This window comes from Oxyura jamaicensis, chromosome 22 (genome assembly GCF_011077185.1).
Source record: "Oxyura jamaicensis isolate SHBP4307 breed ruddy duck chromosome 22, BPBGC_Ojam_1.0, whole genome shotgun sequence".
Taxonomy (NCBI): Eukaryota; Metazoa; Chordata; class Aves; order Anseriformes; family Anatidae; genus Oxyura; species Oxyura jamaicensis.
In genome coordinates, this window is record NC_048914.1 from 3,162,227 (window position 1) to 3,186,181 (window position 23,955).

General features: G+C 43.7%; 1 long non-coding RNA gene across 1 annotated transcript in view; it reads left to right on the forward strand.

Annotated features, from left to right (window-relative positions):
• Positions 1-23,955, forward strand: part of LOC118177455 — a 127,836-nt gene that overhangs the window by 92,142 nt on the left and 11,739 nt on the right. The window contains exons 3-5 of the long non-coding RNA XR_004755804.1: positions 13,486-13,608; positions 18,541-18,696; positions 19,475-19,617. This is a non-coding gene — a long non-coding RNA (uncharacterized LOC118177455). The remainder of the gene's footprint in view (positions 1-13,485; positions 13,609-18,540; positions 18,697-19,474; positions 19,618-23,955) is intronic.

Consider the following 23,955-nt stretch of genomic DNA (forward strand, 5'->3'; position numbering starts at 1 on the left):
CTCAGGGGCAAAGCTCTCACCCTGCCCTTGTGTCAAGAGCATCAGCAAGCATGCTGGGTCACTCCTCTCATCCCATAGGGGCTCCTTTGGGGCTGGAGCATTCGGATATATCTGCAGGAGGAGCCCAAGGGCTCTGCCAGGCTGCTGAGAAGTCACGAGCCATGGGGATGTCTCATACTCTGGGTTTTTGGGATCACAGACCTACGAACAAGGGGGTCAAGGAGTTTTGCTGAAGGTGGTGCCACAGGGTTTCTGGGCTGCCTGTGCTCTTCTCTCCATTTGCATTCCCGTCTTTATCACGCCAGTGATTTCCTTTGCTTGCCTCATTTGTAATAATGATAACATTGTAAAAGCCTGCCCTTTCAAAGAGCAGGAGCACTTTGAGTCACAGACCTGCTCTGTGAATCAGAGCCCTTTTCTTCCCTTCCAATGCTGTCTTCTTCCCATCCTGCCTCCCTGTTCAGGAGCCCTGCCAGGTCCCCAGTGACAGCGTGAAGCCTTTCTTTAAAACAAGACTTAAAAGCGACAAAGAACAGAAAAAAAAAATCAGCAAGCAAAGGCTACAAAAGCAAAGCATCGCCGCCTTTTTGTGCGCATCCTCCCCCCTTCCCCCCCTGGGAGGCAGGAGCGGAATAACCAAAGTAAATGCATGAGACTTTAATTCGAACAAGTTGCTGGCATGGCTTGGGGCCAGCGCGTCCCCCCCCTGCGCCGGCTCCCAGGCCCCCAGGAAAAGAGCAGGGCGGGGGTGGGGGCTGAGTCAACAGCTCGGATGCACTTTCTCAGCAGTCAGCTGGGAAGCCCGTTTGGGTTAGTCTATGTGAGTGGGACTTGTGTTTCTTCGTATCGATCTGTTTTGGATACCAGGCACCAGTGTTTTCACATCCCGTCTTTGAACCGGGAGGCAAGAGGGGGAAAAGGGGCTGAGGTGAAGGAGAGTGCAGAGCACGGCGCAGATGTCGCAGAGAGGGATCAGAGCTGAATACAGGAGAGCCAGAAAAGGAGGAGGAAAGAGGAGGTGAAACTGCAAGGTGCAGGGCTGCAAGGCTTGGTGGCTCGGGCAGGTAGCAGTGGCCGGGAGCTGGGGACCATCCGGCTGCGTGCGCCAAGGAGAGGCAGGCTGTTCACTAGAGATTGAGCAAGAAGGAGAAGAGGACAAAGGATAAGTGGATGATGCAGCAAGGGACCAGTGGGGTGACGCACTGGTGGGGACAAAAGACAAAGCATCGCTGTATGCAGATGGAGGGATGGGCAAAGGACACAATCGTCAGGCCCGGAGTTGTTATAAACATCCTGCCGAGAAAGAATCCTGCTTTTTTCAAATCTCTCGGTCTGAAACTGTTCCAGCTAACCTCTCTCCAAATAACAAATACGGTAATGGATGTTTACCCCTACTTCCCCCCCATACACACACACGTTGTCAATCATTATTTTGGCTAAACAGTTTTATGACTATTCCCCCTTCCCCAAAGTCATGTTTATTATTACAGCTAAACACTGACTTTTCTAATAGCCTTTTTATACATCCTTTTAAATGTCTTCTCTAATAATCCAAAGAAACTTCTCATAAACTCCCCCTTAGTGGGAAAGGGGCAAGATTGCCTGGGCAGATTAACCAGGCACATTTTCACTGCTCTATGTATTTTACAGAATGTGGTCTCTAATAGCTAATGCAGGACTCAAAAGCCATGGGCAGGATTTTCACTAGATATTAAGCTGCTAAGCTTGGTTACTATCAACATTTATGTGTTTATTTATTTATTTGGACTGAAATAGCACCTTGCTTTTTTATTATTTTTTATTTTTATTATTTCCTTACAACTTTCCAACAATGAAAAGTGTTTGCTTATAAATCCATGCGTAAGAGATCTGAACATCTAGTGCTTCAAAGCACGACCATGTAGTCTTCTTTCACATCACACCGAACAGTAAGTCACAGAAGTTTAGCCAATGACTTCAAACTCACTCACGACTGTTTGCAGTCTTCAGTAGGACTAATTATCCTTGTTTTTCCTACATCAAGTAACATTAAATAGACTTTTTTTTTTTTTTTTTTTTTTTTTTTTTTAGAGGGAGAACATCCTGAAAGATTCAGCCACACAATACGGATGCAAATCTAGTGTTCAATAAGAAAGCAAGAACAGGGAGAATTCAGCAAGCCTGGTTGCAGTCCACTCAAAGCATCTTGTAGGTCAGGGGCGATCTCTCTCTAAAAGAACCTGCTTCTCTCTTGCTTCATACCATGTGGAGCCACTTGTACTCATAAAAACTGCTGCCTCAGTTTGAGTAGAAACTGCCCACATTCTGTGTTCATAAGCCTGACAGTGTATTTCCTGCCAGAGGTTAATAGCAAGGCACTAACCTACATGCTCAAAAATTGCAATTACTCTGTGAGGTAGAAGAAATCAGAGTTCTTCATCACGGGCAGCTTTGCTCCACAGTGAGAACTAAAGGTTCAATTAAGTTTGTGGTCATAGAGATGCCATCAGTCTCTAATCACATCCTGTTTTGACGCTAAATGTGTTTTGTTTTCCAGTTCTGGGAGCTGTGCACTCAAATCCCTTAGATTAGGCATGTTGTTTGTTCATGTATCCTTTGAATATTTGTATAGAAGATTTCCTTTTGATGAAAAAATAGTAATAGTAATGATGATACCTGCATCTTAGATACTGCTTCCTACATGGAGAGTTACAATTGTTTGATGATGCAGTTAAAGTGTCTTTAAACAAGTCACTGCTTTAGACTTCTGTTCCCCAGGGCCACAGTGCACAAATCAATGTGCAGGCTTATGCTGCAGCAAGAGTAGCTCAGGTTAGCTATTTGGAAAAACATCCTAGCAATAAAGAAACAAAGTTTTTGAAAGAGCTTAAACTTCACAGACATTTTCAAAGAATTTATTGCTTTTCAAGTGCAATTTCCAGACCAAGCAGTCTTTATGAACAGGCCTTACAAACTGCTTTTGGAAATAACATGGGCAAAACAGCTCCTGTCTTGGAAGAGGGTAGTGGTCAGTGACCTAGAGTTCACTTCTGACTCTGCTTCTATGAATATCCCCACTTTATGCATGGGAAATTAAGACAGAGAGCGGTGAAAGGCCATATCCAACGTCATGAAGCAAAACTGCAAGTAGAACTTAGGTCTGTTCTCTGCGGGGGCAAGCTAAAAAATAAGAAATAATAAAAAAATAAAAAAAAAAAAAAGGAAAGAAAGTAAATAATAGGTTCATTATAGGCTTTTTCTGCCTCTAAGTTTGAGACTTTCCTTCATTGCTTCAGCATTTGAAAGGAACCTTTACCTGCTGTTCAAGAGTAGACCAATTTCTCCAGACCAACTTACCTTCTGTCTTATCTCATCAAAAGCTCCTTGTATGGACCAGAGTGACCATGTGTGGCCAGAGGAATGCCTGTTTCTGGGCCACTTCACCTGCACTTGCTCAACAGATAGTGTGTAGCATTTGTGCAGTACCAAGTCACTCCAGCTCTAGGTGATTTCCACTGTCACAGCAGGAAGGAGCTGCCTGAAGATGGGTGGTTTGGCCCATACAATTCTTCCTAAACCAATAACATTTATTTGATTCTTTCAGATTTTTTTTTAGCACTTTTGAAAAGTAATTACAAATTGCAGAAAGTATACACTGAACAATTAAGAATTAGAAAGGAATATTGGTCATTACAATAGTGGTGACGACCATTCACTTTGAAATGATTGTGGCCCAAGATTGAAACCAATTGCAATAGCAAAGCAAATTTTATTCAACACTGTACTTATTTTGAGGTTACAGTCACTGTCCTCCTCTAATTTTAACATTCTTTAGTATTCAAGAACTTGAAAAAGTTAGTGTTGGTTTTGAACTGGGTTTCAGCCATTAAAACACAAGGGGTATTGGTGAGATTCTCAGCTACATGATTAGTTAGAGACTGTTTCTCCTTATGTTACCTTCCTTATGTAGCCAATCCTGGCATTAGTGTGCAGCTTATCAAGAGTTTATTGTTGGTATCAACCAAATCTCCTTCCCACTGAATCCAGGATTCTCTTGAATTCGGAGGGAAGAGCAAGAGTATATTGCACGTAATTAGCCTGTGGATGAAATTCTTACTGAGATAAGCCTGAATCAAACCCTGGGTCTGTTCACCCCTAAATGTAGGGGGGAAAGTAAAAAGAGAGGCCCAGGCTAGTGTCCCACACTGGATCTGGTTTCCCATCTAAAAAATGTAAGCACCCATTTAATGTGCTAAATCAGAAAAGTCAAGGCTTTGCGAATGGTAGAAAATTCTTTTTAAACTTTCTTCTCTCATTTTTCTTACAGAAACTTGAGTTTTAAAACTAAATTGAAAACACTCAGAGAAAACATTTGCCCTAATTTTTCATGTTTACACCAGAAAACAGCAAATCCAGTTTTATCTGCAAAAAAGTAGCCTCAGCTTTTTGTCAAAAAATAGTAATCAGAATTGAAGTATAATCATTTTTTTCTGCAAAGTCATAACTTTCCATGGGAAGACCTCCAAATTCCATTTAAGGGCATGTCTAGATTCTAGACAAATAACACAGATACACAGAAAAGCTTTAAACTAGCTCGCTCCAGTACCACTAAGAGTTTAGTACTGGCAATATCAACTCAGCATAGACTACTCTACCCAATTCTCCAACTGGAATCAGCTACATGCACAAGCTCCTATTAATGCCATGTTGGATTGTGGCTCTGAGCCTTTTTTTCCTTTGCCTTTGGCCAATATCTTTGGGAAAACATTAATGAGCTCAGCAATAAAAATGCAGGTCCCATTCTATCTTCACTACCAGATGTTTGGGGTGAACACAGCCAGCGAGGAAAACTTACGGTCTTCACTGCTGGGGAGCTTTATTCTGCACCTGGTCTCTCCTCTGCAGCTTCAGGATGGGGAAATCTGTAGAAGAAATGAACCACCGGCTTCATTTGCTTTGTAACAGGGAGCAGCCAAGGTCCCCTGTTTTGGGGACTCTGAACTCGAGTGATTTGTAGAGCATCAGGCGGGAAGTGTGTGAGGAAAGCTGAGCACAGGGCCCAGATCTCTGCCACCTAACAACAAAGTGATATTTTTCTCTGTGCAGGAAATTGGATCTCAGTCTTTAGAGGCAAGACAGTCTAGAGAGCAATTGCCTCTCTCCTGGGCGGGCATATGCCAGTAAGTGTTGGCATTAGGCACAAAGAGAAAAGGACAAGAGATTTTCCTATTGACCTTTGCAAACTTGAAAAAGGCTCCCATTGGTAATGCTAAAGGCAACATACATTATTGTTCAAAAGAGAAGTGCCTCTAGCAAGTTCCTGATGGATAATAGTGGTGTTTACTTAAGGAAACTGGGTAATCACAAAGGTTATTTTTTATTGGGTGCCATCCTTTTTAGCATCCTCGTACACAGCCGACGTCAATGTGTGCCATTAACAATGACTTGTAAAAGGATACAGCAGTTGCTAAGGAAACCTCTGTTGCACAGGAGCTAAACAAATAACAGCAAATTAAACAGGGAGCAGAGGCCAAGAAGGGCCTGATTCTGCAAAACTTTACCCATGCAAGCAGTCCTAGGCTGCAAAAACTCGTCTTGGGAGTTTGCTAGGAGATGTTCGACCACTCACTTGAGAAAAAGTTTGGAGATGCAGGTTGCTCGTCGGAGACTCCTCAAACTTTTGTACATTCACAAAAGCAGTTCAAAGGCAGCATACAGTAGAAATAGCAGACAGCTATTTCTGGCCTCTGAATATAATTAATTGTCATTTGAAAGCATCCGTGTAATCTTTGTTGTGATATTAATTTCACTGAGAGATGCTAACAGGAAAGGCTGAGGTACATGGCCTTCAAACAACCATCCATTAATCTTCAGGAAGGGTATGGCAGATGGGACACCTTTAAGCGTTAATGGGACGCATCCTCAGGACAAACCCAGGTATCCCTGTGCGCTTCAGAGAGTCTGAGGGATTTTCAGGGAAGGTCTGTCTTGGTGGTAGGGGTTGCAGCTTTGACTTAAGGGCTGGGTGGGATAAACCAACAGGACCTGTACTTGCAAGACCCAAAAACAGCAGGCCAGCTTTGCAGGAGTTCTGCAGAGATGCTCTGAAATCCTTTTGCCTGTGAAAGAGAGACAAGAATATTAGTCCAGCAACAACTTTCCTCCATGAAAATCCTGTTTTTTTTTTTTGTTTTGTTTTGTTTTGTTTTGTTTTTCAGGTGACAGGTAGTTTTCTCTTCATGGTGATGAGATGAGATGACCACAGGAAGACACAACCACCATGACGCAGCCACTTAATAGCTCCTCGTGCAAAAGGTTCTGCAGCACCTCCAGGTCATTCATCACCCACCACATAAAAACAAGGTTTGGAACAAAACCCATGAAGGTATAACTTGAAGGCTGTGGAAACAAGTGGGTTGGATAGGATGGTGTAGCCCTGCAATGGCAGATATTTGGTACCTGCATCCAGATTAAAAGTATATGGTCTTATATCTTTTGGAATTTAACATCAAAAGGAGCATTTCTCTGCAGAAAATACAAAGCATCTGACAGGGAGGAATAGTGTCATTCCACTCAAGGGAGTTAAAGCAGTTTATTGAAGTTGTGATTTAAAACTAGTGTAGTTAAAGGGTTGCAAATTGCTGAGTAAATGTTGATTCTTCAACTTCAATCAGATTTGTTTCAGTTCAGTTCAAGCCAGGAAGGAGAATATTTAGCCTATGCTGGGCTAAACCACTGCAACCAAAATAAAAGTGACCATTGTAAATTTGTAGCAGTGAAGTAAACCAATGTGAAAGTCTGTGAGTAGACAGATTTTTAGAGGAAAGGACTCTCTTTTATACACATTTTCATTGAACCCAGGACAATGGGACCAGGATTACAGGGTGTTACCATGATACAAATGAGACACAGTATTAAGAAAAACAAGTGTTACCATAGAAACAGCTGATAAATGGGCACATACAAAAAATTTGCCCTTAATTTGCGTGTTTAAATGGGAGGGGAACTATTTTGATCCTGCTTAATTGCAGCTGATCCTATTTAATTGCATTTTTTTTTCTACCAAATCCAACAGAGTGGCACAGCAGCAGGATAAAACTTCAGTGGTCTGTACTCTTACCTCCTGCCATCAGGAAACTGAGGCAAGGAGAGATGACTGGGCTAGCTCCCACCAGCAATGTGGACTTATCCTTGCCTCAGTTTCACTCATCCACAAACATAAAGCAGGCAAGTGAAAATTTAAAAAAAGGCCTGAGGGAAAAAGCATCAGTTGCCCACTTCCTTTGCTTGAGTGGGAATAGGATCGGGTCCTATGCTGCGGAGAAGGGGGGTCGCCTTTTCCTGTTTGTCCTTTGCAAGGTGCTAATGCTGATTTTAAGGTCGCGGGAGAAAGAGCTCTGCATTTAGCAAAGCGGAAAAACAGCAGCTAAGTGTGGAGAATCGGAAACCTGATTTGAATAAGAGTAACCAGATTGTAGGAACTTTAAATAGAATGGCAACTAATGTAATTAAAATGAAAAGGTTCAAAGCACATTAAAGGGCATTAATATGCAATAAGGAAATTCTTAACTTGCTATATCTTCAAATACACAGTCCTGAAGGTGAAAGGAGCAGTGCCCATGAAAGCTGTTCTTTCGGGGAGGGCAGTGGGTTCAGCGCATGAGAAAGGTTCAGTTGCAAAAGCCTTCCGTGGAAAGTTTGGTTATTGCAGGGTGTTTAGTGTGATAGAGCCATGATAACAAGTGCTAGGCACACTCACACCATGGCACAGATTCACGTGTGAGCTGAAGCAACCTTTATCTTACAGTGTGATGCACTGTCCTTCAGCCTCTCAAGGTCTGCCAAGGCAGATAAATGTGTATAAATAGAACAGAAAAAGGGCCAGACTGGTTCAGTAGCCCAGTTGCCCTCATAAGCTGCCTCCTGTAATGGCTGGTACCAGTTGCTTCAAAAGAAAGCGTGTTCTGCAGTGAACAGCTCTGAAACAACCAGCCTTCAGGGAATTTCCTTCCCAGACTCCCTTGTTAGATGTTAGCTTAAGTCCTTATACCAGATTATGGCCCTAAATATAGCTTCATTTCAGAAGCAGATTGTTTTATTTTAGCAGTAGAAATGGATGACATTTTTTTGGACTGTGAAACAGCATTAATAGCATCACTATTCTAACATTTTTCAAAGCTTCAGAAAACTAAATGAAAAATTCCCATTACATATTATCCTTTCTACACTGAAAGGATTAAAACCAGCTAGTCAACACAAGCCCTGCACGTCCTAATTAGCTCCTTTTCTTGTAGCTTTAAATGATTCATTTAAGCTCCCTGCATAAATACACATTTCACTTAATGGAACTGGAATTTTGCCATGGATACCACTCAAAGCAGGATTACACCTCTGTGCATCGGAGTAGCTGGGCAAATAGAAACTCCTGAAAACTCCACAAAGATAGCAACAAATGCTTGGAAGAGTAACAGAAAACAGGAGCTGATAGATGGCAAATGCTCCTTGTTGGGACCGAAATATTTTTGTCTGGAGGTGTCACAGTCACCACTGGGTGGGGAGGCAGACCACACGCACTCACTCGTACCTACACACAGCCTTTGAATATTCTCACAGGAACTATTCCCAAGCATATGCTGAACAGATTAGGTTTTACACAGTGTGTCCCACCTACAGTAACTGCCATATGCCAGATCTCCCAAATTAAGGACTTATATTTCTTTTGCACGATGACAACGCAACTTGTTCTCCTGCAGGAATCCTCATATTCCTGCTCAGGCTGTTGCCTAAGAAAGCTGCTAGACATTTTTTTGGACCTTGCATTTGTCAAGAGCTGCTAGGACATGCTGTTTTCCCAGTGCTGGTGTTTTAACTCAGACGTGCTGTGTGCTAACTTGCTGTTTTAACTATAGAGACAGAGTTCTCCTTCTTGAGCCTTACAGGAGTGCAGCTAACTGTATACCTCTTGAGTATTTTTGTATGCAGTATGGTTTTTTGACTTGTGAAAGGGAATCTTAAAAAACAAACAACAACAACAACAAAAAACAGTTCCCAGTCCCAGTGGGAGTTGTTTCGTACTGAGATAAATATATAGGCATGACAACAGAACATGTATACCCATTGTAGCTACCTTCTAGGTATTGATGTTGTTACAGCATAAAAGAACTCCAGTTTTAATCCCACATAATGGAAAATGATCCTCCCAGGGATAATACTTAGGCAGGGACCATAACAGTCCATCCACAGCATCTTGAAAATAATAGCCTCATGGTTGAAACCTCTGCTCTGGGGTATGCAAGTGCCTTGCAGTCTGTTTTGGACAGCAGTTTTCTCCAGAAAGGACAGCATTTCCCAGACTAGAAAATATCTTCTTGCTACAGCAGGGAAATTTCTCCTTCCTCTTCCCCTCAGTTTTGGTTCCTTTACTGGAGCTCTCACTAAATCTGAATCGGGCAGGAATGACAGAGAGAGGCTGTGATCAGTGAGAGAGAAAAGAGGCCCAGGCACAGTGCTACAGTGCGTGCCACGAGTAGAAGAAGGAGGGATGTGTCTCAGCATTAATAAATGACAATGAATCAGCAGTGATGGGAGAGATCTTTGGCTGATGTACATCCATGGAGCTAAGTCAGCGAGTGGACCCAAAGGCGTGACTCCACATACACTGCTATTTCTGTTATATCTGCATCAGGTCCTCTGCATAATTTTTAGCAGTAAAACTGATTTTCTACTTCTCTCAATTTGCCTGCTAAAGCTCCCATTTTATTATGTAATTTCATTGTCTTGAAGCAAGAGATGAATCCCAACGATTTTCATTCTCCTCCAGCTGCTATTTGCTATTCTATAAAGGAAAGCCAAAACCCAAACACAACCCAGATGCTAAAGTGAATTCTAGAGACTCTGATAGGATTCAATATTATAGTTTTTAGCTGAGAAACCAGAATATTCTGAATCCAGTGATGGAAAAGTAACTGAAACCATTTCCAAAGGGAGGCACAATAACACTAAAAGAGTGGGTAACTAGGAAGTTTTTATAATTGCATCAATTACAGAGATGACCACAGTCCATTTTGCATTTGAAATGAAGTGAAATAAATGTTCTGGGCACAAAAATCATCACATACTGACTTATTACTTGATATGAAAGAAATATTTGGCCCTGATGGCTTTACGGAAGTCTATTTGGGAGTAGTTGGGGTATTTGTCCTGCTGAACAGGAATCTAAGTGTATCTTTCGTAGCCTAACGTGTAAGGATATAACATCGACTGGCCTGAAAATGAAGACTTTTCAGTGTCATATAAAGGAATGACCTGGATTTTACTGAAACTACAGAGATTTCAAAGGGAACGTATTTGCTACTAATCAAAAGCCCGGACCATAAGTAGGAATCTTATGCAACAAAGTAATTAAACCAAATTCCTCTGGGTCCCTTACGTCCCACCAGGCAGGAGCTTTCATTTTAATGAGCTGTGTTTGTCGACCAGGGGGCTGTGGTGTGTAATGCCACAGGAGTCAACGGGTCGCTGTCGTTCATGCCAGCCAAGAGCGTGTCCCTTCTCGGTGACACCGGAGGGTGAAGTGACCAGGCTGGAACAGAGAGCAAGGCAGAAAATGTCAGTGGAAGAGAAAAAGTGGCAGAAAATGTCAGTGGAAGAGAAAAAGCTGCAATATTAAGTCTTGATTTTGACATGGAAATTTTATGTCATTCAGCTTATGGGGACTCTGTATAGAAACCTCGGTGGGAATATAGTACTTTGACAATTGCAGGGTACTGCTCACCAGGTGGAAAATAGGTTCATCGGCCTCGTGTTTTTAAGTCTCACACAACTGTGCCTTGAATGAGCCCACTCCCTTCCAATGACCTTTCTTGCAGCATATTTTGGATATTAAGAAGAGCTGGATCTGGGGCAGAGCAGTTCATCCCTCAAGCCAGGAAGCTGAGATGCAGCCAACTCAGAGGAACTTTTTTTTAACTTTTTTTTTTTTTTTTGGACTGTGCACATTGCCAAAAGATTAGAAATGACAATCATCAACACGAACGAGAGCCAGGCTAGGACAGGGCTGCCTGCAATAACAGAGGGAGCCACTCTGACAGTGCTGGAAATGCTCCTTCAGGGTTCACGGAGGCCAAGGGGTTCTCAACCCCTTTCGTAGGGTGGATGATGTTTTAGTGCTGAGATTCTCTGGTGAGAACATGATCCCACGGACCCCACCTCTCCTTCCATTGGAAAGAGAGGCAGCTTCAGCAGTTGCTTACGTGGGAAGTGACGGTAATGGGAGAGAATTGAATGTAGCTTTAGCTGCCTTTAAATGATTTAACAGCTGGATGTAAGGAGATGTGACTGCCACTAAAGTTGTTCCATTGGTTTCAGGAGCTGGACTGGCTTCCAAGCAAGTAATAATTTAAGGGCTTATATATGGTGTTTGTGGGAATCCCAGACCTGAGCACCAGTTTGGGACAGTTGCCTTCTTAAGGCCCCAGTGAGAAAGGGAGGTGCAGCCAGCCCCACCATGCCCCCAGGAAAGTGAGGGCATGATTTGAAGCTTCAATGACATAGACTTTGTCATGTTCACAGTTTGATTTCACATGAACTGTCGGGGAGAGAGTCCAGCAGAAATACCATTTCAAACTTTCTCTAGCACTACAGGCCACAGGGAAACAAGGTGGTGCTCCAGCAAACCTTTTGCTTGAACCATGGCCCTTTTTATATTAGCTTGTAAGTCCCAAACTGCACAAAACCCTCCTTGTTAATATGCATTTAAGTAAGTAGAGCTTTCAACCAAACGTCTAAGAAAAATTGGGTGCTGATCCAAAAAAAAATGCTGGGTGTTCATGGGGGAAGAAGTCCTGGAACAACTAATAGTTAATGAGTTCATTAGAAACGCTTCTGGAACAAGTGTACAAAGAGCACAGTGCAGAGGGAAGAAAGCATACAACTGAAGTTTTCATAGAAATCTGACTTTTTTCTTCAGAAAAATATCTTTGCATTTCTTGCATTTCTCTTTTATAAATTCCAGCTCCGTCCATTCCTTCCGGTGTGGGTAATCACAGAGCTTTGTGTTATGCTTAAGAGTTCAGAAATCTTTGTCCTTGTCTAAACTTTGCACTACAGGCCTTGTTTATGAGCTGTCTGGAGAGGATCTGAGACTCAATGGAGCATTGTTCAATAAATAATAAAAGCCAGACACAAGTAGGTTTCTTTTATATGAGGCTTCTCCCATAGGAGATACTATATAAAAAAATCTGATGTATAAGAACATGGATTCTTCCTCTATAGCATATAATTTAAACTCATCAAATTAACTAGCACTTTGACATTGTGTCACTTGAAGTGATTTGTAACATCAGATATGAAACATAAAGGCACTTTTTAAGACAGGACCTTGTTGTGATTTAGATTCTTTTATTATCATGCCAGAGGAAGCTGTAATTCATTTCTGCCCCTGTGATATACAAGTGGCACTTTGCTTCATGTTTAATAACAAAAGAATTAAACAGGCCGCCCTGGCCCACCTCACTTGTGCTGAAGAGTCAGATTTGTCTTATGTCCATTCATCTCCTCTCAGTTTATGATAACTATTGCATGCTAGAGCAAGATAAAAAATACCTGTGCTGTGGTCAGAGTTAATGTAGCAGCTGTTCAGATTTTATTTGCACTTGCTCAAGGCCCAGATTTGATAGTCCTGATAATTACTCCGTTTCCTTCTGGTCAGTAACACCTAGTTTCATCTTCACTGCAAACACAGTTGTTGAAACCAGATACACGATAAAGGCATTTCATGATAAAGGGAGCCAAGCCTCTAATCTTTCTGAAATCCTGTTACTAAGCAGTGCGAGTGGTGACAAACCCATTTGCTCTTCTTGTTCCAGGCGATTCCTGATTTTTGAATAAAACCTGTATCTTCCTGAATCAAAGTAGAAAATTGCAGCCTGCGCTCTTGCATTATTGCTTTTTCTACACTTCTGTGACCCGTCTGCTTATTGCACGTATCCATCAGCCTCAACCTTTTCATTAGTCCATCTGTTTGGAAGGCATAGTGATCAGGTACGAAAAAAAGGCTTAAGATAACATGTCATCATCTCTTGGAATATGAGATAAGTGATATTAGTAGTGAAATGTTCCATAAATCATCTTTATCTGCGCAGCTGGATGGGATTTAAAGGAACATGGTCAAAAAGACAGGAACGTGTCTTTACCTTTGCATTACTTAAAATGCCCAAGGGGAGACTGCAGCTTGATCTAACACAGCTTTCATCGTGTTTCCTTGCAGAGCTTGTCCTGTTAGAAATGCTCTTACAGCCCTACAGTATCACTTCTCATTTTGAACAAAGATAAGCCACTGGACTTCTCCTTTGTCTGCCAAGACTCCCTGGTTTTGTCCAAATTTTAGTGGCAATAGACAGCTCAGGAGCAGGTTTCTGCACACCAAGCCCAGGAACTCACCTGCTCTCTGTCATCACAGGCAGTTCATCTTCCCATAACTCATCTCTGCATCCTTTTTGTTCTTAGGAGGAGCTAAAGTGAGAAAATCTGCAGGAGAACACGATACAACCTCACTCACTCCAACTGCTCATTTCCAGCCAGGCAGAGCTGCTGAGACATTCCAGAACCAGATCGGAAGGTGAGCAACAGGTAAGCAATGAGGACAGGGAGCAAATTTGACCTCAAGCTGGTCTTGGAGGCAATTCCAGGCAGCAGGGCATTCGTGGCCTTAGTCTGGGTGATTTGAGGATAGATATGGCTAAAGGCTGGCGTGTCAGATGCCACGTACCATGGCCTGTGTAAATCCATGTGACAGATAAATCCCACCTGGAGCTTTAGGTTGTTATTTTCATTAAAACAACCTCTTTCAAGGATGTGCCAGATCCTTAAAGTTAAGATGGCAAACATAATAAAATAGCTGGTTAAAAAAATACACTGTATCCCAAAGGCCAGTGAAAACAGGGGAACGATTCCTCTTCATTTCAATGAGGTTTGGATCTGGCTGTTGCCTGGCCTGTGGCTGGGAGAGAAGTGGAGAGTAAACACAAATGAGAAGTGGGCAACCAGGTACGTAACTTCTGGTTGTGATTTACCAGTGAATAAGCCCTCTGTTTGGCTGGGGCGTTGAGTAGCCGCATCCACATGTCCACTCTTGTTTAGATCATTCTCGCAGGAAAGCAGCTGCATATTTGTGGCAGGCTTAAGCTGGGAAAACTTCAGCTGAACCAGTAAGGATCTGTTCTGTTCTACCACCATCACCACCAAAAACTATCTGGTATTTTAAGGAGCTTGCACTGCAGATTTCCATATCTCCAGAATAAAATTGCATCTTTGCAGGGAGAGAAGGAAAAAGGAGTCTCAAACCAAAACATTTGGGAAACCACAAAAAGGAGGCTCTGTGGCTAACATCTATCTTCTCAGCCCAAGCTGGATATGCTGGAGTAGCAAGTCTTACTCAAAGTGGAGAAATTAGAAACAGCCTGTCCTGACAGCTTCCCCAGGAGATCTGCCAAGGGCAGAGAACAGCCCCTATTTCCAGCTCTGCGCCAAGGGGGACATGGTTGACTGGCGTGGTGCTGAGCACGTGAGCACCAGGATGAATCAAAGGCACGAAACAAGCTGCCAGTTAGGGCTTCTAAGTCCTTTAAGAAGAAGCCAGGACAGATACACATCACACCTCTGGTCTAAGGCAGAGTGCTTGAATGGCTGAGGCCTTAACCACAATGGGCTTTGAATTGAGCTTCCAGAAGGATTTACAGTAATGCAGCTCCAACAATTTCAGCATTGTGTCTTCCTAAATGAGTAGAAAATCAGGCCTAATAATGGAAACTTTTCTAAGCAACCTGATACTCCAGAGCCTCCTAAACACAGAAGTAGAGGGATAATAATGGTAATAAAATAAGGGCCATCCTAAAGGCACGATCCGAACTGTTACCAGTCTCATCCAGTCCCTTCTGCTTGCCGTTCACCCCAGATGACTGTAATTTCTTTTAGAAGGGGAATGTACCTAGAAAGTACCTTTTTTCTGGTGGCCATATGCAACATTTGTAAGGGAGCCTCCATCAGAGGAGGGCACCAGCTGAGACGGGCAAAATTTGAGGGCTCTCAGTAACCCAGATAATGCCTACAGTGCATGAGAAAAGGCTCTTCATAGCAATAGAAGATGGCTCCAAGAAGCACTTCCATGCCTCTCTGCCTCATGCAGGACTGTAAGTTTAACTGATCCATCTTTATTAAGTATTTTGAGAGCCTTGCAGTTGCACAGCTGCACCATATTTACATTTTTATTAAGGAAAGCAGACTCAGTAAAGGAAGAAAAGGGAGTCTTAAAGACAGCAGCAAAGCGAAAGGAAAGGAGACTCTTTGCAGAATGTTTTCTCAGGTGTGAGAAAGGGGAAGGCTGTTTCTAGCCAAAGATATCAAAGGCAGGGAACCCCCTCCCCAGGCTCTTGGGCTGGTGGGGTTTGGTTAGGCTTGGCTCGGCAGCCGAGGAGTGACTCAGAGTGGCGGGGAGCGATGTTTTTCATGTGTAATCGGAATGGGTAGGAGCCTTTGTTTGGGAATCTTTGCTACTCCCTGAGCGAGTTCATCCCAGTGAGGTCAGCAGATAAAACATGCTGGAGACAGGTGCAGAAACCTCCCTGAGTTTTTTACACAAGCGTTTTAAATGTTCTTTAGTACTGCTTGGGTAAGTCCCATCCTGTGCCTGTTCTGAGCATGGTTCCCTTAGCAAGAGGATGCCAGATGCAGTCAAATGGTCTTGTGGTTATGGCCTTAACTAATCCAGGACCCTAAATAATCCAGTCCTTCCATCTTAGACCCTCCCCTGCAAAATGGGAGCACCTGCAGTGTCCCTGGAGGAGTGACTGCCTGGGTGTCCGCCGTCCCCAGCCCTGTGCTGATTTCGCAAAGCCTTCAGAAGTTACTTAAGAACACAGAATACATAACAGTGCATTGCTCAATAGCTACGCCCCACAAATGTACATGGTTAGGAAGAGAATTTCTCTCCCACATGCAACAGAGCAAGGCTGGTTTGTGAAGGAGCTTCTCCCACAAGCAGGGTTAAAGAAATAGCATGGCACAGGACACCTCCTCCTCATCCCTTTGTCCTTTGGGCTAAGAGACAGGGACTGAAGGCACTTGGAGGGAGATAAGGAATTTTTAAGCGGGGTTGTGAGTTGCAGCACTTTGAAGTTGCATGGGCTAATGAAGAGAACACTTTGTCCTGGAAAATGGGAAGTCGGGTGGGACCGCTGGCTCTGATGACCTGTTGTGTAGCACGGGCTAATTTGCCCATTGTCTCTCTTGGCTATTTAAATCTGAAGCTCTTGGGGGCACCATATGTATTTACACAATGGGGCCACGATTTCCATAGCGCTCGTGCTAATTATCCAACACAAATAATTAATGGATGGAACAAGTTCTGGCTCCAGGGTTGAGCTTCTAACCACCTGCCCTGCTTATGACTCTAGGCCAACTTGATTGCTGCAGAGTGAACACAATACCGTCAAGAAAGCCCAGCAAATGATCCAACTTTTTGCTAAATATAAAGGCTGAATATCCAGTAATCCTAAACCACATCAGCCCTTTTCTTCACCTAGGCTGGCTGCATCCTCCCATAGCTGCTAAAAGCAAATAGTCTAATCAAGGCCCAGAACCTTAATGCTATTAACCACTGCTGGATATTACCATGTTGCAAGAACAAGAGCGGCAGCAGCAAGCTCTTGGATCCGTGCCATCGCTTTATTACTTATTACTTATTTTTATATAGCCTTTGGCATGGCAAGAAGTCCTTCTTTAATTATAAACAGGAATGAAGAAGCCACAAGAGGAAATCATACAGTATTGTAGCCGGATAACTGGTACTGCACTGATTACACAGGGGCTCTTATCAAAGCTGACACAGTGCTGGGGCTGTGCAGATATTGTGCTGGAAGCCACAGGCTGTGCGTGGGAGAGAGCCTCGAAGCGGACGTAAGAGCAGTGTAATTCTGCTGAATTGAATTCTCCATGGAGAACTTTTTTGTTTCCTTTTTCTCTCTCTCTCCTTCTCTCCCCCTGCATTAAGGAAATAGGAGAAAAGTAAAGACAAGTCCTGGGAGACGAAGAAATAAGATAATGGGGAACCCTTTCCCCTCCTCCTTCCACCAGGTGGGGGGGGGGGGAGAGAAAAAACCTCAGTTTGACACAGAGATGAGCTCTGGATAACGACAGTTGTTTGTGGAGCCATGAGAAAACTCTTGAATCCTGTTTAAGTCTCTCCCGAGAAGTGAATAACTACTGTTTGTTTATCTTGCCAAAGCCTGCTCAGTTCTCTGGAAGGGCTCTCAGCCCCACCTTCTCCGTAGGCTCTAGGATCCTACCCTGTAGTAGTTTCAGCTACTGTTACTCCACCTTGGGCTGTGCTGCTCTCCGTGCTCAGCCTCACCAACACCAGAGGCTGCTCCGAGCGCTCCCGCAGGTCTCAGAGCACATTTGTCTGCGACTCAACAAGGAATCGCCAAAGGGCTGCTGGAGCAGAGGCCATAAATCTGCTTTTTTTAATAGCTTCTCCACCAGTAATATGCTTGGAGACTGTGGAAAGTTGCCTTCTACTGTTCTGGATGCTGTTCTCTCCATGGGTAGATGCATCTCTGGGGAGAAGAAGAGCACAAGGCTCTGCTTGTCCCACTTCAGCCCTGATTTAGCTGGAGCTTCTGCTGGGCTCTGTGGTTGTTCGGGCTCTCTGTGCTGCCCATTAGGGGCTGCACTGGCCTGGCAAAACCTCTGTCTGCTCCGAAATATGGGAAAATATGGATCTGTCACCTCCCCTGCTTATTCCCTTGCTGAGCAGAAACCTAATTTCAGCTTTTTAACTGACAGACCCTTTTCTATTATTTCAGGCTACAAAGCACCTGTGAACTGAAAGTTAGAGGCTTGTACCCATGCAGGCATAAGGCGTTCAGCCAGGCTGCCTCAGGTGACTGTTACTCCCAATATGATCAATGATTTAGGTTTTATTTTGTTTTTCTTGAGGTCGAAAATGAGCCCTGTCTCTGTATATTTAAATTCTTACAATGAGCTTGCAGCGAACCCTGTGGATGCCTACAGAGGGCCAGAAGCCCCTTCAGTTTTGTGGGGTTCTGTAGTAGCAAAATGAAGCCTTTTGAGCTTCATTGTCTTGTTTTTTTCCCCTCACTTCCCACTCTTGATTATTTTTCCAGCCAACGCTCATTGAAGGCCCATAAATAATCGTGTCAGAGCTGCAGACATCTTCCAACCCTTTTAATTTTTTTCCAAAAGCCCCAGATACCATCTATGCTGATTGAAGCCAAGCACTGTGGAGGGTTGGTGAACTTGAAGCTTTCATTGCCTACAATCTATAAAGGAATAGAAAGCCAGAACATATTTTTATTGTGCCCAAAGGGGATTCAGATCAAGGGTTTGGATGAACTTCCTTGTCTTTCTTTGCTCCAAGTACTTCTTTCTTAAAACAAAGTAGATAATTTAGTAGTGATTTGGGTGATAATGTGGAGCCAAATTCTTGGTGGTTTCCTTCACTTAGTTCCCTCTGCCGAGAACTATGTTCTGGTGACATTTCAGGGCTATGAAACAGAGTCACGGACAGATCCTGCTGGGAGCAGCCGCTCGCACTGCTGTACCTGGGGATTACATCTGCTCAGGAGGGCTCCCAGCCCGTCGGATGGAGCGTAAAGGCAGAGGAGGAGAAAATCCTCTTGAAATTGAATGTGATGACAGGTAAGGGATGAATCACCTGCTTAACAATGGGAGGATTTCAACAGTTTCGCTCTTTCTCTAAATCACTAAAAGGACAGTAGTTCTGTTATTTCCCCCCCTCGTTCCTGCATCCTGTGTTTGGCACGGGGAGAAGGCAAGGGCAGGCTGAGAGCCTCTGACAGTGAGCAGAGTAAAAAGAACCAACTGGGCACAGAATGAGGATGGAATTCCATCACACATCGCTCGTTACACAGCCAGTGCTGGCTTGGTGCTGGGATGATGCTCTTGCACTTCTGAAGATGTTCAGAAGCATTTCGTCCAGAGGTCAAAGCACAGCCTCCACTAGGAAGACTGGAGGCACATCCACTGACAGATCTCCTGTCCATCCCCTTTGAGAAATGTTCAGCACATCCACTGTCAGATCCCATCAATCCCCTTTGAGAAATGTGCTGAGGGCAGGCCATGGCAGTGTCCGTAAAGAAAACCAAGTCCAGGATCAGTGAAACACCTCAATAGACCAGAGGAGTGTCCACGTGCATTTTCCTAAATAATAAAGCAAGCCTCATATAGGAAAACATATCCACGGTCTTCTTTACCAATACACCCTGTTATTATGTAGTGTTCTTCCTCCACTTACATAATCCAGATTTGTTAGCCATGTATCTATCATACTCCAACTTGTCTCGTACTCCCTGAGCAAAGTAACAATTCATAGTCTCACAAGATGCAGTGAAATGAAGATCTGTGGGGTCTAGAATTTCCCATTTTATTATTTTCTTTTTTATTATTTTTATTACAGAAATAAAAATCGAGCCTGAGTTGCATTTCCCTGTTTACCTGCCCTCAGGCCCTTTAAATTGGGATGGGAAAGGGAAAAATTGTGTTTCTGCTGGGGTAGCTGTTTGCCAGCTGGTTCCTATGGGCTTATATTCCCTCTAAGTGGTAAGGTTTTTTATTTCTTTTTGGTCATTTTGTAATTTTCATTATTGCTCATCTTTTTATTCTAAAAAAAATAAAAAATGGTAGGCCATCAAAAGCAACTGCTCATAGTGGTTTTCAGTGATATGCGAAGCTCTGTCTGAGGTTTTTGGGTGCATCTGATTTGCTGGGTGTTTGTGTCTTTGAGTGGTTTGATTCACCCAAGGAAAGAGGTGGTTTCCAAAAAACAAAACCCAACTTGTTTATGGTCTTGGTTGGCTGTCCTGGCCCCAGGCTGCCCGTGGTGCTTCTGTTGGTTGCTGCCTTGTCTGAGGTCTGGTATAATTTAGCCCTGAGCTCAGGTGGGATCTCTAAGAACTGTTGTAACACATTTTTTTCCTCTTGAGCAGCTTCAACTAAGAATAGACAAGATGGACAGAGGAAAGGAAGGAAAAACAGGGGCACAAAAATTATATAAATTGCCCGACATTGTGCAGCACAGCTAGAAATAGGCCATGGGTCTCATAATGCCTCACCGATTTGCTTGTGTCTTGCTCTGAAATACTGATTGGGAATTGTATGAATATTTATAGTCCTGTGGCTGCTGCGTAGTGTGGAGCTAGCCGTGACTTTTGCAGTGCGAATATTCTGGTGTATCATTTACAGGATATTTTTGTTTCCATGCAAACATTGGCTCAGTTTGGGAACAAATAAAATTCAATTTTCAGTTCAAATAAGTCCTTTATCCAAATTTAGTTAACCATAAATGTACAGTTAATGGGCTGGCTGGTCTTCAGATACTACATTTGCCAGAATAAGAGTGTGCCTGAAATTATGAAATATGCGTATCTTAATCACAGGGACATTGTAAGCCTGCTCATGGAGGGAAGGCAGGTAATAATAACAGCCCAAGATGATAAAGGACTGTTTTAGTCATTAGAGGAGATGTCAGATGTGTTATCAGCAGGGCAGGGAGCTCCAGGCATAGGTCGTACCTGGAATTATTTATTTGAAGGGTCTGTAACTCCGCAAAATAAGGCAACAAAGCGGCAGTCTTGCTTCTGTTCTCAGGCATGCCGTCACAGATGCAGAACAGGAGCTTTCCAACCAAAGTCTTCCCTGCCACTTAAAAGCAAGCAGTTATTCATCTCAGGACAAATCCTGATCCCTTTTATCTGTCCCTAGAGAAAGGTGGGGGATCCACCACCACCCCACGGGCAGTGCTGGTACTTGGCCCCAGAGGCTTCCAATGTCCCCCTGATGCCTCCTCTCCAAGGAGGCCTTTGGCTGGCATTGGCAGGAAATTTTTATTTTCCTGGTTTCCCTGATCTATGGGGAGATGCCATGGGCTTCATCTATGCATGACACAGCCAAATCCAGCTGATGGGGGGGGTGAAAATTCACCTCTGAGCTCCCTTGGCACCGAATCAGGATGGCAGAGGCTCTATTTGATTTACTCCCCGCGTTTTCAATTCTAGTTTTTTTGCTTCTTCAGGAGATTGCTGATAATGGACTAATTGTATTACTTGTATAAAAGGAACCTCTCAAGCCCCAGCACAAGGAGCAGCGTGTCCTAGCTGCTGTGCCACACGCAGGCCTGGGTGCTGCAATACGGAGCTGAAACGGGGCCAAATGGCCAAAATGGCAACGTGAAAAGGGACGCTCCCCTAACAGGTGGAAACTGAGGCAAGTCATCTTCCAGGCCTGACCCTGCAAGCATGCACATGTGCGCTTAATTTTAAGCATGAGTGGTTCCTTAAAGTCTGTGATTTAAAGGATTACTCATGCTTAAAATTAAATACACATGTATGGATACAGGGAACTGGATCTTCAATCTCTCTGCGCCTGAACTGGCCGCTTCTATCTCGGAGGCAACAGCACCTCCTGTGCTCAAGTAGTTCATTTTATTGTAAATACCAAAATCATCATATCGGCAATGTCTAGGGGGTTGTACAGCACCTAGCACAACAGATACCTGCAATTATTTAGGGCCTCTGCTATACTAGTACAGGAAAAGCTGGGCACTAACCCTGTGCTGATTCCATCCTTGTCATCTACCTGACTTCTGGCATCATTTTTTATTTTTCCTTTATTATTTTATTTTTTTTCCAGGACCTGCTTCAGCCAAGGGGCAGAAACTTAGTCTCACCATGTTTTATTCATCTGCCCTGAAAGAGCTTTACTTTAAAACCCTCCCATTCTGTCACTTCTGTGCTTTTTGTGTAATGTAAGTCATGGCATTGGGTCTGCTTTGAGGCTGGGAATAATGATTCCGTGTGAGATTGACAACAACTTTCTTCTACCAGTTAAGATGTGCTAGCAAGGAGGAGAACATTGGTGCTTGGCAGAAAATAGTACTCCTCTCAGCCCCCAATTATTAAAAATGGGTCTCAATTTGAAGCATGAGGGTTTTATGTTCCCTTTTAAACCCTTGCCTGGCTTAAAACTGCATATTCTTTATCTTTATTCATGTCTAAGCTCTTTTTAAAAATCCTCCTACGTGTCTTCAACAATATCTTGGAATAATGAGTCTAATTATGAAATATTTTTTTCTCTCAAAGCTTTATTTAAAAAAAAAAAATCATGAAAAGTTAAAAAGTTACAGCCCAACCCCACAGTACCTCTGCAGCAAGAGCTCCAAACTCTGCTCTGAGCTGGGTGGTGCGTGATCAGCATCGTCCCCTCAGTGCCAGCTGGGCCTTTACAGGAACCAGGGACAGAAAAGCTTGAATAAAATCAGCCAGTCCCGTTACCTGTGCCACAGGTGCAGTGTGGTTTAACCATTCCTGGAGACGTGTGCTGAGATGGCCACGACTTGTGTGGCAGGTGTGTGATTGCAGCAAACGAGCGTATTGTGATTTTCCCAGCTTCTCAGGTCAGGCAGCGGTGTAGGGTTTATCAGTAGGAACCATGCCACCAGCACGTCTTCCAAATCAAAATGTTCCAGCCTGCCTTATTTAAGCCATGGAGGGGAGAACCTGTTCTCCTTGCAGCTTTCTCCATCAGCTAGCCTCTACATCACTGAAATAGCATACCTATCTCTGCATTTGTGTTCCTCATCTTTACTGTAGACATCAACGTTTTGGGGTGAGGAGAGACTCAGCACCTCCAATATTCCTGGAGGCTTTTCCCCTTTCTGCACTTCTAGGACCACAGTCTTCTCTCCTCAAGCAAGGGGGAGAGGATCACGGTAGTTTGGGGTGCAAAAAAAGGGGATGGGAGAAGATGTGGAGCAGTTCAGAGGGATCGGCACAGGGAGCTGGACTCAGGCTGAGTGTTTTTTTTTCTTGGGAGAGAGTCAGGAGCAGCAACAGCGGCTGGAGCTGGCTCCATCACCCTGGACCACAGGTTGTGATTTCCACCCTGGGGACACCGAATGCTGTTTCTGCCTTTATCTGTTGGTGAAATGATGCAGAACAAAGCAGCAGCAGCTCAAGCTTAATGCCATCTCTTCCCACCTGACCCAGGCCCTCTATTAGGACGCACACTTTTTTATTTCTAATGACCCTCTCAATTTCTTTCCAATCTACCTGCACTGATGCAGTGATGGGAGTGGGTCCCAAAATCCATCATTCCCTCTGATTTAATTATAGGGATGAGGTGGGGGCTGGAAAATCTCACAGAATCATCCTGTGCAAGGTCTGGAGCTTGAACCGAAGCTCGCAGCCCGCTCCCCCTGCTCCCGCACAGTGGGATGCTGTGGAGCCCAGCGATGCTGGCGGTGCCTAACAAGCAGAAATCGGCCGTGCTGCAGGCAGCGTTGTGTGGCGAGGGTTTTATGTAACGTGGGAGAATAGGGGAACCCAGTGTCTGAGGAGGGAAAATTGCTTATTCCGTAATGACTGTTCCGCTGCCTAGTACAGAGTGGAATAATTAGGATTTCTTTTCTCTTTAATTAGAAAATGGCAAACATAGATTAATCAATTACAAATGCCTCTTTATACTGCAGTGCACTGCAATTAACATTACTTAAATGTGTTAACAAAGTAGGAGGCCTGTATTTGTAAAGCAACTTCTTACTGCTTTTTCTTTCCCCAGTTTCCCGGCTTGCAACATGTCTGAACCTTTTCCGTTTTCCCTTTCTGCTCTTGCCCCTGTTCCTCCTGCAGAGATTTAAGTCCTAGATGAGATTTTTCAACCATTATATACCGCATAGTGGTAGCGAAACTCCGCTTTCAAATTAAAAAAAAAAAAAAAAAAAAAAAAAATCCTTTTGGCTGGGCTCAGAGGGCTGCAGGAATTAACCCGAGGGAAGAAGCGGAGTCGGCATATTCACTGGGGTCGCACACTACAATAGCGGAGTAAAAATCCAGGAAATACAATAACTTGATTCATTGCTTGTTTCTCCTGCCGCTGCCAAAA